Raw genomic sequence first — 13,449 nt, forward strand, 5'->3', positions numbered from 1 at the left:
CCCTCCGTAAGTACCTAGGGGAGCATACGTGTAGCCCCAGCACGATCCACCACATATTTATAGCATTTAGGGAATATTCAAGAGAAATTCGGTGATTTTTTAAAATTTTTATGTGTGTTAACCCATGCATATTTGGGTAGTATGACTTCCGGTTAACTTTTATCCGAAACCTTTACGGGACCCTCCGTAAGTAACCGGAGGAGCATTACATGTAACCTCGACACGATCCACCGCATATTTATAGCATTTAGGAGCCACTCAAGCGAAATTAATCGATTTTTATTTTTCATGTGTGTTAGCCCATGAATATTTTGGTGGTACGACATCTAGTCAATTGTTTTCCAAAATCTTTATGGGATTTTGATAAGTACCAAGGGGAGAAGTACATGTACTCTAGGCACGATCCACGACATTTTTGTAGCATTTAGGGGCTATTCAAATGAAATTAGGCGATTTTCTTATTTTTCGTATGTGTTATTCCACTAAAATTTTTGTGGTACGACTTTCGGTCAAATATTTTCCAAACCTTTAAGGGACCCACCATAAGTACCCTTAGGAGCACAATGTGTAGCCTCGGCATGATCCACGATATATTTATAGCATTTAGGGGCCAATCAAACAGAATTAAGAGATTTTCTCTTTTTCCGTGTGTGTTAGCCCATAAATATTTTGGTGGTATGACTTTCGTTTAATTTTTTTCCGAAACCTTTACGGGACACTCTGTATGTACTCAGGGGACCAATATGTGTAGGCTTGGCATGATCAACGACACATTTATAGCATTTAGGGGTCACTTAAGCGGAATTAGGCGATTTTCTCATTTTTCGTGTGTGTTAGCGCATGAATATTTTGGTGGTATGGCATCTGGCCAAATTTTTTTTCAAAACTTTACGGAATCCTCCGCAAGTATCTAGGGGATCAGTACGTGTAGTTTCGGCACGATCCAAGACATATTTATAGCATTTAGGGGTCACTCATGTGGAATTAGATAATTTTCTCATTTTCGTGTTGTTAGTGCATGAATATTTTCATGGTATGACTTTCGGATAATTTTTTTATGAAACCTTTATGAGACCTTCCATAAGTACCCGGGGGCGTAGTATGTGTAGCCTCGGCATGATCCACACCATATTTGAAGCATTTAGGGGCCACTTAAGCAAAAATTAGATGATTTTCTTTTTTTTGTGTGTGTTAGCCCATGAATATGTTGGTGGTATCGTATCCAATTGATTTTTTTTCAAGACCTTTAGGAACCTACGTAAATACTCGAGGGAGTAGTATTGTATCCTCAGCATGATCCAAGGCTTATTTATAGTATTTATGGGTCACTCAAGCGGAATTACGAGATTTTCTCATTTTTCGTATGTGTTAGCCTATGAATATTATGATGGTAGTGTCACGCCCCGGGAGGGTACCCTAGACGTAACCGGCACTCAGAAACCATTTCTGGCTCCCAAGCGAACCACATAGCCTGATCACACATCCATTCGTTCATTCATTTAGCAGAAAGTTTAAAAATAAAGAATAGTTTAGCGGGCAACTCAAATCACCCATCCAACTCAAAGAATAAAGGCCATGGGCCGACAGATCAACTAAAATATTTGTCATTTAAAAATAGTTTGACAAGAATAACTCAAGGATAGAAATACTCAATCGACTCATCACTATCTAGTCTATGAAGCCTCTATCACTACTATCTAATTGGTGCCAATGACATGTTCATGGCTACCTCAAATCAAAATGAAAAGGGCTAGCTCGATGCAAGAATACACAGACGGTGTCATCCGAATGTAGGGGAGGACTCACCAATACGCTGAGTGCGAATAGATCCCCAATGATGCTCCTATTTACGATTTCTTAAACCTATCTCTGCATCATGAAATGATGCAGGTCCAAATGGACGTCAGTACGTGGAATGTACGAGTATGTAATATGGCAGAATGAAACATACATCGAGGAAGAATAACATCGGTCCACATATCTCAAATCAGAAAGATAAGAGGGACTCAAATAAAGCGTCGTAAATCTAAAGTAAGGATACAGTTTAGACAGAGACCAATCATATACCATACAATCAAATCCAATTATGTATAATACAGTTCAATCAAATCATTTACAATTCGATCCCTTTCAATCATGTACAATCCGATTATATACACTCAACTCAACAATCAACTTAATAATCAAATCCAATCTAGTCACATACCATTCTATTCAATCCAATCACAATTCATCTACTCTAATCCGACCATATACAATCTACTCAACATTCAACTCAACAATCAGCTCAAAGGACTCAACTCAGTAAATATGCAAATTAAATTATGCAACATTTTACAATTCAACTCAAAGGACTCAACTCAATAAATATGTAACAACTCACTCAAGTGTCCTAAGTCTAACAAGAAATAGTTTAGACAGGACTAACTCATAAGCATATAGCAACTCACTCAAATGCCCTAAGTCTAACAAGAATAGTTTAGACGGGACTAACTCATAAACCACTCAACTCAACTGACTCAGAGTACTATCAAGACCTAAATGGGAGTTTCTCTTATCCGACAACCATCACTTATGAGCTAGTGATAGTACAACAATCAGACGTTGTTGCCACGTCCGTCCATACCTTGCCAGGGCATGAACGCCTCCCTAATCATGGATACCATCGATTAGTCAAGTCCTATCATTTCAGGACAATAAAAATGGGAAACATCCGACTTTAACGGTTCGATCCCACGGGAAGCATCCGACTTTAACGGTTCCATCCCTACCTACGTTGGCGGCGTAGTTTCTGGGGTTCAAGTATGGACTATACTCTCACCCTCTTCGGTGCTCGATACTCCTCCCATGACTCTATGCTCATAAAACTCAATCCAATCATCTCAAATAAGCCCTCACGGCTAGTTTCATTTAGCATATTGCTAACTCATCAACTCCATTCTCATTTCAACTCAATCAAGTCATAATGGCAAATCTCATTGGACTCTTTTCAAATCTCAACTCAAATCCGGCCTTATTGGACCTTCTTTCAAATCGACTCATCTCAAATCATCAAACTCTTCTCTTTGAAATTTATACAATCTCAACTCAATGAATGCAGAAAGTATTATGTACATTAAAATATAATTTCCACTCCTCAACTCAAACTCAAAATAGATACTTTAATGTAAAAATACTCAACTCATTTAAAGGCTCCTCATACTCAACTCATACTTAAACTCCTTTCTAAATCAAAGATGAAAACAATTACTCTTTAAACTCAAAATAGTGTATAAATAGTTTATGCAAAAATGGTTCCAAAAATCCTTTATTTTCAAATTGCTCATAAGACTCCAACCACATCAAATTAGGTAAATCACATATCACATAATCACATTAGACTCCAATCCACTTCATCACACAACATCCTCATCAATATAACCTATTCATTCACATCATCATCAAACATCATCATTCGCATCGTCACCAAACATCATTATCACATCATTATCATATATCATCATTCACATCATCATCAAATATTTACTCCAAAATCCTTATTTTAGTTCTACGTTTATTTTATAAAAGCAAAAGGGCATTCTTAACTATCCAATTCACTCCTTTCAATCCAATCAATACACATATACACAAAACCATCCATCTCAACTCAAGAGAAATTATGACCAAAGAAATCTCATCTTGGGTTCATGTGAATGAAACATGAATCCATACTCTCAACAAAACTCAACTCAAGAATATAGTCAACATCTATATACAAAGATACATTTATAATCAATAATATGAAAGATAACTATTTAGTAATTCAAATCATTAAAATCATCAATCAACCAATAGTGTCTAAAAACATTCTATAGTTTAGGAAAACTTTTAAGAAAACCTTCTTAGAAGATTCAACTCTTTCACAACTCCTATTCAACACATCTATGGGCATATGGAAGAACTCAATCCATATTTTAGGTTAGCCTTACTTACCTTGTTTGAAGACTTTGAAGAAAACCTTGTGTTGGGTCTTCCATGGAGAACTCAAATCTTGAAGCTCTTGGACTCTTTTGTTGGAAATGGAGAAGAAGAAGAAGAGAGAGAGAGAGAGAGGAACCCCTAGGGCTTTTCTAGAGAGAGAGTGGGGGCTGAAAAATGATCCTAAAATGGTCTATGGTGATACATATATAATTTGGGACAATTCCCAAATTGCCCCTTCTTAAAAGTTCTAAAAAATAGGAAAAAATACACCTGGCGCGATAGTGGCGCGTCGCGCCCTTGCAGCGCCAGGCTAATTACGCCTAAAACCTGCACACCTCATAGTGGCGCGCCGCGCCAAGGACCAAACTACTGAGGCACATTCTTGGCGCGATAGTGGCGCGTTGCGCCCTTACGGCGCCAAGGCTAATATTTTTTGGGTTCTGGAAATTGGCTTGGAAACCCTGCACACCTTATAGTGGTGCATTGCGCCAGAGCCCAAACTACTGAGGCATGTTTCTGGCACGATTGTAAAATTACAAGTCCTCCGGTCCGAGTCTACACTCACGTGAAGAAATACTCAAATCTTAGCGATAAATTTTGGGGGGGTGTTACAGATAGACTTCCAGTCAATTTTTTTTGAAACCTTTACGGGATCCTTTGTAAGTACCAGGGAAGCAGTCGACACAATCCGTGACATATTTGTAGCATTTAGGAGCCACTTAAGTGGAATTAAGCAATTGTCTATTTTTCGTATGTGTTAGCCCATGAATATTTTGATGGTATGGCTTTAGATAATTTTCTTTCCAAAACCTTTACGGGACCCTCTATATGTATCTGGGGGAGCAATACGTGTAAACTCTGCATGATCCACGACACATTTATAGCATTTAGGGTCCACTCAAGATGAATGCAATTTTCTTATCTTTCGTGTATGTTAGTCCATAAATATTTTGGTGGTATGATTTTCGATCAATATTTTTATGAAACCTTTACGGAATCCTCCGTAAGTATCCGAGGGAGCAGTATGTGTATTTTCAACACGATCCATCATATATTTATAACATTTAGTGGCCACTTAAGCGAATTAGGCAATTTTCTCATTTTCGTGTATGTTAGTGCATGAATATTTTGATGGTATGACTTTTGGATATTTTTTTCCTGAAACCTTTACGGAACCCTACGTAAGTACTCGGGAGCACAATACGTGTAGCCTCGGCATGATCAAAGCCATATTTGAAGCATTTAGGGACTCGAGTGGAGAAAGAGGGCTAGGCCCCCGGAGGGCTTTCAGGGACTGGTGGAATTAGTGATATTTTTAATTTTTTGTGTTTTTTAGCCCATGAATATTTTGGTGGTATCGTAGGCGGTCAATTTTTTTCCAAAACCTTTAAGGAACCTACCTAAATACTCGGGGGGGGGGGGGCAGTAATGTATCCTCGACATGATCTACAGCTTATTCATAGTATTTAGGGGTCACTCAAGCGGAATTACGAGATTTGCTTATTTTTCATGTGTGTTAGGCCATGAATATATTGGTGGTATAGATTTCGATTAATTTTTTTCAAAACCTTACGGGGTCCTCTTTAAATACCCAGGGAGAAGTATGTGTAGCTTCATCACGATCCACAACATATTTATATCATTTAGGGATCATTCAAGTGAAATTAGATGATTTTATCATTTTTATGTGTGTTAGCTCATTAATATTTTGGTGGTATGGTTCCAGTCAATTTTTTTCTTAAATCATTATAGGATCCTCCGCAAGTACTTTGTGGAGAAGTACATGAATCCTCTACATTATCCACGACATATTTATTGTATTTAGGGTCCACTAAAGCAAAATTAGTTGATTTTCTCACTTTTGGTATGTGTTAGCCAATTATATTTTGGTGGTATGACTTTTGGTCAAAAAAAATTCAAAACTTTTATGGGACCCTATGAAAGTGCCCGTGGGAGAAATAAGTGTAGCCTCAACACGACATATTTATAGCATTTAGCGGTCACTCAAACAGAATTAGGCGATTTTTTCATTTTTAGTGTTTGTTAGCACATGATTATTTTTGTGGTATGGATTTCGGTCAATGTTTTTAAGAAATCATTACGGGACCCTCTGTGAGTACTCAGGGGATCAATACATGTACCCTCAGCAAGATCGGCCACATATTTATAACATTTAGGGGCCACTAAAGCAGAATTAGATGATTTTTCACTTTTCATATGTGTTAGCCATGAATATTTTGTTGATATGGCTTCCGGTCAATTTCTTCCCGAAAGCTTAATAGGACCCTCTTTAACCACCTGGGACAAAAGTAAGTGTAGCCTCGATACGACCCACGATATATTTATGACATTTAGGGGCCACTTACGCAAAATTAGGCATTTTTCTTATTTTCCTCTGTGTTAGTCCATTAATATTTTTGTGGTAAAATTTCTAGTCAATTTTTTCCAAAACCTTATGGGACCCTCTATAAGTACCAGGGGGATCACTACATTGTCACGCCCTGAAAAGGTACTCTAGACGTGGCCGACGCTCAGAAACCATTATTGGCTCCCAAGCGAACCACTTGACCTGATCACACATCCATTCATTCATTCAATCAGCGGAAGACTTAAAATAAAGAGGTGATTAAGTGGGAAACTCAAATCAACAATCTAGCTCAAGGAAGAAAAGCCATGGGCCAACAAGTCTTACTCCAATCTTTGTCATTAAATAGTCTGACAAGAACAATTCAAGAAAATAAAATACTCAATCGACCCATCACTATCTAATCTATGAAGCCTCTATCACTACTATCTAATTGGTGCCAATGACAGGTTCATGGAAACCTCAAATCAGAATGAAAAGACTAAACTCATCGCAAGAATAACACAAGTGGTATCCTCCGAATGTAGGGGAGGATTCACCAATAAGCTGAGTGTGAAAAGATCCTCAACAGTGCGCCTATTGATGATCTCTTAAACTTGTTTCTGCATCATGAAACGATGCAGGCCAAATGACGTTAGTACGTGGAATGTACGAGTATATAAAATGGTAGAATGAAACATGCATCAAGATAGAATAATATTGGTTTAAATACCTCAAGTCAGAAAGATAAGAGAGACTCAATCAAGGTGTCATAAGTCTAAAGTAAGAATACAGTTTAGATAGAGACCAATCATATACAATCTAATCCAATCATGCACAATCCAATTCAATCCAATCATTTATAATTCGATCCAATCCAATCATATACAATCCGATCCAATCTAATCTAATTGTATACAATCTAATCACATACCATCCAATCCAATTATATACAATCCAATCCAATCATGTACAATCCAATTCAATCATATATAATCTGATCCAATCCAATCATATATAATCTGATCTAATCCAATCCAATCGTATACAATCCAATCACGTACCATCCAATTCAATCCAATCATATACAATCAACTCAACAATAAAGTCAAAGGACTCAACTCAAAAGATATATAAATTAGAATTTAGCAATGTTTTACAATTCGACTCAATCATCTACAATCACAATCAAACCAATCATATCATGCACAATCCTTCAATATGGGAGTTTCTCTAACCGAAAAACATCACCTATGAGCCAGTGATGTACAACAAGCCGACGTTGTTGCCACGTCCGTCCATACTTTGCCAGGGTATGAATAAATCAACCAATCATGGATCTTTCAATCAATCAAGTCATATCATTTTAGGACAATGAAATAGGGAAATATTCGACTTTAACGGACCAATCCCTTCCTAAGTTGGCTACGTAGTTCATGGTATTCGAGTATGGATTATACTCTTACCCAATTCAGTGCTCAATACTTCTCCCAAGACTCAATATGCTCATAGCTATCAGGTGAGTAAAATACTCAAAATACGCATTAAGTCTCTTTGGACTTAGTTTCAAATCGACTCACTTAGTTTCATTGGACTCTTTTCAAAACTCAATCAATTTCAATCGTCACTGCATTCAATTAGACAATCTTTTCAAGACTCATCAGGACTCCAAGTCAACAATCATTAATGTTTTCATTTAATACACGCTTTCAACTAAATCATGTAGTAAATATTAAATATATTTAAAACATATTTTCACTCTTCAACTCAACTCAAAATAGACGTTTTAATGTAAAAATGCTCAACTCGCTTATATTCAAAATAATCATGCTCAAAATAATAATTAAGAGACTTCTCAAACTCAAATCATGCTTAAACTCTTTCTAAATCAAAGATGAAAATAATTATTATTTAAACTCAAAATAGTGCATAAATAATTTATTCAAAAACGTTCACAAATCATTTTTAAAACTCCTTCTCAAACAATCATTTATACTCAAGATCCTCATATGACTCCAATCAAATCAAATTATGCAAATCATATCATGTAGTCACATTAGACTCCAATCCATTTCATCTCAAAACATCATCATCAACATTACCTCTTCATAAATTATTTTACCTTTTTAAAACTAAACATCATTTACGTCATCATCAAACATCTTGCTCCAAAATCCTTATTTAATTATATGTTCAATTTATAGATACACAAAGGACATTCTAGCTCCACCAAGGTTTCGTTCCTATTTATTCCATTCACATTCATAGATATCCCAATTCCTTCTTTTCATTCCAATAAATACATATACATAATCATTTGCAGTCAATATGTAGCTACGGTTTCAAGTCTTTCACAATTTCCATCCAACACATCTATGGGGCATATTGGAAGAATTCAATCCATATTTTAGGTTAGCCTTACATACCTGACTTGAAGAACAAATCAAGGATTTGATGGCCTTACTTAAATAACTTGAATCCTAACTCTTCTTTTCTTCTCTAATTCTTGCTCTTAATGTTCTTGGATGTTTTTGGAGAGAAAACTCCTTAGAAACTGATATGGGGCGAAATTTAGTCCTAAAAACGCGTCCAAGATCGTATATATATAATAGGGAATGATCCAAGTTTCCCTTACTAAAATCTGGAAAAACTGGCCAAGTCCGTGACAGGTCTGCGTCGCGGACTTGTCGCGCACCTCTCCGGTCGACTTGGCATAACTTTTTACTCCAAACTTTAAAAAATACAATTTTGATGGCGTTGGAAAGAAGTTTCCAAGAAATTTAATTTGATAGGTCATAGGCCACATAATTTATTTTATTTTAGGAGATATGGTCATTTGAAGTTGACCCTTATACGAACTCATATGAAAACTTAGCCAATAGAAATTCTTTGGACTCGGCTTGGTGTTAGAGATCCCTTATGACCCTAAAATACATCTAATACACTTCAAATACTTAGGAATTGATCCTAACTTGTATATACAACTAGAAGTCACCGAATTCGATCCTACACGCACATGAAAAGTGGTTCGAGTCTTGGCGATTTTTTTTTGGAGTGTTACATACATGTAGCATCGGCTTGATCCACGATATATTTATAGCATTTAGGGGTTAATCAAGTGGAATTTTGTGATTTTTTTATTTTTCATATGTTTTAACTAATGAATATTTTGGTGATATGACTTCTGGTTAATTTTTTTCAAACAATTTACAGTACCCTTCGTAGGTACTCAGGGGAGCATACTTGTAATTTTGACACGATCCACGACACATTTATAACATTTTAGGGCCACAAGCGGAATTAGGTAGTTTTCTCATTTTTCGTATGTGTTAGTCCATGAATATTTTGGTGGTATGACTTTCGATCAATTTATTTTTGAAACCCTTACGGGACCCTCCATAAGTGCCCTAGGGAGTAATAAGTGTATCATTGCATGATCCACGGCATATTTGAAGCATTTAGGGCCACTAAAGCGTAATTAGGCAATTTTCTCAATTTTTGTGTCTATTAGACAATGAATGTTTTTGGTGGTATGACTTCCGGTCAATTTTTATCCTAAACCTTTATGGGACCCTCTGTAAATACTTAGGGGAGAAGTTGGTGTATCCTCAGCATAATACACGGCATATTTATAGCATTTAGGCCACTCAAGCGAAATTAGGAGATTTTCTCATTTTCGTGTGTGTTAGCAAATGAATATTTTGGTGGAATGACTTCCTATCAATTGTTTTTCAAAACCTTTATAAGACCCTCTGTAAGTAGCCTCGACATGATCTACGATATATTTCTAACATTTTGGGGTCACTCATGAGGAACTAAGCGATTTTCTCATTTTAGCTCATGAATCTTTTGGTGGTATGACTTCTAATCAAATTTTTTTTAGAGCTTTTACGGGACACTTCATAAGTATCCGGAGGAACATTATGTGTAGTCTCCGCATGATCCACAATATATTTATTATCTTTACGAGCCACTCAGGCAGAATTCGATAATTTTTTCATTTTTCGTGTGTGTTATCTCATGAATATTTTGATGGTATGACTTTCGGTTAATTTTTTTCTGAAATATTTATGGGACCCAATGTAGCAGTACGTATAGCCTTAGACGATCCATAGATATTTATAGAATTTAGGGGCCACTAAAGTTGAATTAGGCAATTTTCTCATTTTTCGTATGTATTATCCCATAATAATTTTGGTGGTATGGCTTTCGGATAATTTTTTTTTGAAACCATTACAAGACCCTTCATAATACCTAGGGGAGAAATACGTGTAGTCTCAGCATGATTCACTGCAAATTTGTAATATTTAGGGGCAACACAAGTGGAATTGGGAGATTTTCTCATTTTTCATATGTATTTGCCATGAATATTTCTGTGGTATGACTTCCGGACAATTTTTTTTGAAACCATTACAGGACCCTTCGTAAGTACTTAGGGGAGAAATACGTGTAGTAAGGGAACTCATGTTGACTTAAGAGATTTTCTCATTTTTTGTTTATGTTAGTCCATAAATATTTTGGTGGTATAGCTTACGGTCAATTTTTTTTGAAACCTTTAGGATCCTCCATAAGTTATCGAAAGAGCGATATGTGTAGCCTCGACATGATGCATGACAAATATTTAGTATTTATGGGCCAGTCAAGTGGAATTAGATGATATTTTTATTTTTGGTGTGTGTTGCCCATAAATATTTTGGTGGTATGGCTTCCGATTAGGTTTTTTGGAAAACTTTACGGTACCATCTGTAAGTACCCAAGGGAGAAGTGAGTGTAACTTTGATACGATCCATGCCATATTTATATCATTTAGGGGCCACTCACGCGGATGTAGGCGATTTTCTCTTTTTTCGTATGTGTTAGCCAATGAATATTTTAATGGTATGGCTTTTGATCAAATTTTTTTTGAAACCTCTATAGGACCATCCGTAAATATTCGGGGGAGAAGTAAGTTTATCCTCGACATGATCCGCGGAAAATTCGAAGCATTTAGGGGCCACTTAAGTGCAATTAGGCGATTTTTTTATTTTTTTTTGTGTGTGTTACACCATGAATATTTTAGTGGTATGACTTTTGGTCAATTTTTTTCAGAACCTTTATGAGACCCTCCGTATGTACCCGAGGACCAATACGTGTATCTTGGAAGTGATCCACGATACATTTTTAGCATTTAGGGGCCACTCAAGCGGTATTATGCGATTTTCTCATTTCGTGCGTAAACGCCCATTAATATTTTGAAGGTATGGATTTCGATCAAAAAAAATTTAAAACCTTTATGGGACCCTCTGTAAGTATTGGAGGAGAAGTACGTGTAGCCTCGGCATGATTAAAGGCATATTTATAGGATTTAGGCACCATTCAAGTAGAAGTAGGCTATTTTCTCTTTTTTCATTTGTGTTAGCACATTAATCATTTGGTGGTATAACTTTCGGTCAATGTTTTTCCAAAATATTTATGGGATCCTTCGTATGTATCGGGGGAGAAATACTTTTAGCCTCGGCATTAGCTACGGCATATTTTTAGCATTTCGAGGTCACTCAAGTGGAATGAGGTGATTTTCTTATTTTTCGTCTGTGTTAGCCTATGAATATTTTGATGGTTTGGCTTCCGATGAATTTTTTTACGAAGACTTTACGGAATCCTCAGTATGTACCACAGAAGCAGTACATGTAGCCTCGGCACGATCCATGACATATTTATAGCATTTAAGGCAATTTTCTCATTTTTCGTGTGTGTTAGCTCATTGATATTTTGATGGTCTGACTTTCGGTCAATTTTTTTTGAAACCTTTACAGGACCATCCGTACGTACCCGAGGGAGTAATATGTGCAACCTCTGTACGAGCTACGACAAATTTATAACATTTAGGGGCCACTCAAGCGGAATTAGGCGATTTTCTTATTTTTCGTGTATTTTAATCCATGAATATTTTGGTGGTATGACTTTCAGTCAATTATTTTCTGAAACCTTTACGGAAACCTCTGTAAGTACCTGAGGGAGAAGTACGTAGTGTTTTAACACGATCCACGGCATATTTATTTCATTTAGGGTTCACACAAGCGGAATTAGGTAATTTTCTCATTTTTCATGTGTGTTAGTGCATTAATATTTTGACAGTATAGCTTGCGAATAATTTTTTTCTAAAACCTTTACGAGATCCTTTGTAAGTACTCGGGGACACTGCACGTGTAGCCTCGACATGATCGACGCCATATTTAAAGCATTTAAGAGCCACTCAAGAGGAATTAGGCGATTTATTATTTTTTGTATGTGTTAACCTATTAACATTTTGGTGGCATCGTATGTGGTCAATTTTTTTTCAAAGCCTTTACATAACCTACATAAATACTTGGGGGAGCAGTACTGTATCATCGGCATGATCCACGACTTATTTATGTTACTCAAGCGGAATTACGAGATTTTCTTATTTTTTTTGTGTGTTTTTGGCCATGAATATATTCGTCGAATAGATTCTAATGAATTTTCTTTGAAACCTTTATGGAACCCTTTGTAAGTACTCGGGGGAGCACTACGTGTATCCACGACATGATCCACGATATATTTATATCATTTAGGGGCTACTTAATTGGAATTAGGAGATTTTGTTCATTTGTTCGTATATGTTAGCCCATGAATATTTTGGTGGTAGGGCTTACGGTCAATTTTTTTCTAACCTTTGCAGGAACCTCCGTAAGTACCCAACAAGAAATATGTGTAGCCTGAAACGACCCAATACATATTTGTAGCATTTAGGCGTCACTCAAATGGAATTATGCGATTTTTATATTTTCGTGTGTGTTAACTCATGAATATTTTGATGATATGATTTCTGATTAACTTTTTGTCGAAAACCTTTATGGGACCCACCGTAATCACCCAAGTGAGCAGTATGTGTCACCTCGACATGATCCACGATATGTTTATAGCATATTGGGCCTACTCAAGCAAAATCCAATGATTTTCTCATTTTTCGTGTGTGTTAGCCCGTTAATATTTTGGAGGTATGACTTTCGCTCAAATGTTTTTCAAAATCTTTATGGTGCTATGCTTCCAATAAAAAAATTCGTAGCCTTTTATGGGACCCTATGTAAGTACCCGCGGGAACAGTATTTGTAGTCTTAACACGATCAACAATATATTTATTTTAT

The sequence above is a fragment of the Solanum dulcamara genome, chromosome 5, assembly GCF_947179165.1.
Source record: "Solanum dulcamara chromosome 5, daSolDulc1.2, whole genome shotgun sequence".
Taxonomy (NCBI): Eukaryota; Viridiplantae; Streptophyta; class Magnoliopsida; order Solanales; family Solanaceae; genus Solanum; species Solanum dulcamara.